Genomic DNA, 2,834 nt, shown 5'->3' with positions numbered 1-2,834 from the left:
GTTGGAGAAGTTGAAATACTCTGAGACACTTCCCCTGGAACTATCTGTTTTGCTTAGAACTTCCAAGAGATAAGGGTGAAAACTTAGATTGGCGCATTCAATATAATAAAACACTTGTTTTTGAGCCTAACTCATGTTGGCATCCTTGAGATGATACAGGAACTGGCTTTTGCCTGAAATCAGCATGTGTAACTCTGAATCCAGAGCCCTTTCCGGAGAACCCTCTCACTTTAAATGACTCAGAACAGAGGGAATGGAGTGGCAGCAGGTTCTTACAACCTACGTGTTTTCACTGTTAGGGTCTGAGACGAGCCCCCACACATACAACTGTATGCACAGAGGGGAAACAAGAGCCATGTTGTTGTTGTTTTTTTCCAGAATCCTAACACAAATTGATTAGAAATTGATTAAAAAGAAAGTCTTGGAGCAGGACTGCCAACGTTGCAATCTTATATACCAGTGGTTCCCAACCTCCTGTCCTTTTAAGACAGGGTTGGGACCCCGATGGAGGACCAGTAGGTGATGGCACTCATCACTTCTGGGTTCTCTCCACTGCTGAATATCTGGAAGAATCTGGGTAAATAAGAAGTTCCATAACAACCTCTTCCTTACTTCCCTGTAGGCGGAGTTGGCAGGGAGAACCTGGAAGTGACAGGTGCCGTCTCCTACAGGTCTCTGCTGGGTCGCCATCCACCTTAAGGGGAAAGAATTATTCGAATGCCCTACCTAGGGGGTCACTACCCCCAGGTTGGGAACCACTGCTATAGACATGTTCTGGGCAATAAGCTTCATTGAATACAGTGACACTTATTTCTGGGTAAGCATGCATAGGACTGTGCTGTAATTGTCCAAAATGCTTCTGTGTAAGGCATAAGCTGACATACTCCATGCAGAGCATTCATTTACCAGAAAAGGTTATTATTTCTTTCAGTTTACTTCAGAAGACATGATGCCCTTTACTTTTTTCAAAACCCAGAATGAGTCACTCTCTCTACCTAGTGGAAGCCATGCTATGCATTAGTGCAGCGGAAGTACGGCTTATCCCATGTGCTTATTTCAAAATATATGCTAATTCTGGGCCCCGTTCTTTTTAAATGGAGATGTTATTTCAAACAGCACTCTGCACCAGATAAATGTGTCTGAAACTTGGAAGACACTTTTGGCATTTCCGCAGAAGGAGTCTTGAAACTGCTGAATCGAAAAGCAACAGTGGAACAAAACAAATTAAAGAAGCATCTTGAAAACTTAAAAAAAAAAAGTTGATGGCTATTTTGTATGCATTAGCTTTATTTTTTTTGTTGCCTGTTGAGTTCTGCCACCGTGTGAAAGCCAAGGAAGGAAAATGGCTGTAGTGGATACTAATCCTCTGATTTCTTTTCTTTCCAAGAAAAAGTATAAATATATTTTAATTGAACTCTAAATTCCAGTTTGACACTAAGATCATGCCATTTTCAGTAATGAAAACATTTTCTCTCTGAAAAATGCAGATGAAGTTAAAATGGCAAGAAAGCACCTAGTGCATATTCAAATGAGAAACAAACACACAGACCGAGCCAAAGATGAAAACATAATGTTTTGTGCTTATTAATGCAAGCTGTCATGGCACCCGGTTGCTTCCCCCCCCAAGAGACTCTTCTTCGAATGGAAGGTAGGCGAATGTCTCATTATTCAAATTAATGCAAGCTATCTGGCAGCTAAGTCTCAACAAACAATCAAAATATTTATTAAAGAGTTTAATATGGAGGAAAGGTCAAATACATAATTTGAGCTGATTTCCTATTCACAAATAATATCTGACATATGATCCCACAAAACAATGACCTGCAAATGAGGAAGAGATGATCAAAACAAACATGCAGAAAAATATCTTCCCCGATATTTATTGGAGCAACTACGATTACCTGACTAATTTAATGCTTCACAATTGAAAAGGGTGGCCTTCTCACAAATGCAAGGATTCCGTTTCCATACTGTTCAGTCTAGTGTCATGACAAGAATGTTGGACCGAGGACAAAACTAGTTGCAACTTGGGAGCTCAATGATCAGAGCTCCCAACTTCTTTTTTCATAATACAGCAACTGTTACCCTGCACATGCCCGATCTCGTCTGATCTTGGAAGCTAAGCAGGGTCAGGCCTGATTAGTACTTGGATGGGAGACTGCCTGGGAATACCGGGTGCTGTAGGCTTATACCGTAGTCTTTTGAGACTGAAGGTTGCCAACCAACTCCCGCAATATGGTGACCTGTGTGCTGTGGCATTAGATGTCCCATATTTCAAATTACAAGCAGTGATATGGTAGAATTCTGGACTGTATCACTTCAGACTGCAAACGAGGGTGTAATTATTTTTAATGCTCTCCCCATGCAAACTCATGGCATGCAAAATTGTCCTGCGAACTGACCTGGGAGATGTCTTTTAAGAGGTGGCTGCCTTATATTTAGCAGGGGTGGAGCAATGGTTCCCGTTCACCCCAGCGTAGCATCTTTTCCAGTGGCGTTGTGATGGCATTTTCTTTGGAGACTTAATTTTTTTTTTTTTAAACAAAGCAAGCCCATTTGGGACATGGATCCTTCTTTTCATATATTTTGCTGTGTTAACCACTTTGTGAACTCTTGCGGAAAAGTGGCATATAAATCTGTTTTATAATCATAAAGAGTCAACAAGAATGTCAATGTTCCACACATGCTCCTATTTATTTATTTATTTATTTATTTATTTATTCCTTCGTTCATTCATTCATCCATATGGTTTGAGAAACACCATTTGAAACATTTAACCTGGGACACAACAAAACATTTTCCCCCACCCCCCTCAGAACTGAGTGTAGGATTGA

At 40.6% G+C, this 2,834-nt stretch overlaps 1 pseudogene; it reads left to right on the top strand.

The window, feature by feature from the left end:
- Positions 1-2,067: 2,067 nt before the first annotated feature.
- Positions 2,068-2,187, top strand: LOC136650780 (5S ribosomal RNA; annotated as a pseudogene).
- Positions 2,188-2,834: the final 647 nt, after the last annotated feature.

The sequence above is a fragment of the Tiliqua scincoides genome, chromosome 4 (assembly GCF_035046505.1).
Source record: "Tiliqua scincoides isolate rTilSci1 chromosome 4, rTilSci1.hap2, whole genome shotgun sequence".
Taxonomy (NCBI): domain Eukaryota; kingdom Metazoa; phylum Chordata; class Lepidosauria; order Squamata; family Scincidae; genus Tiliqua; species Tiliqua scincoides.
The sequence above is the reverse complement of the archived record's forward strand: the minus strand, read 5'-3'. Positions and strand labels throughout refer to the sequence as shown.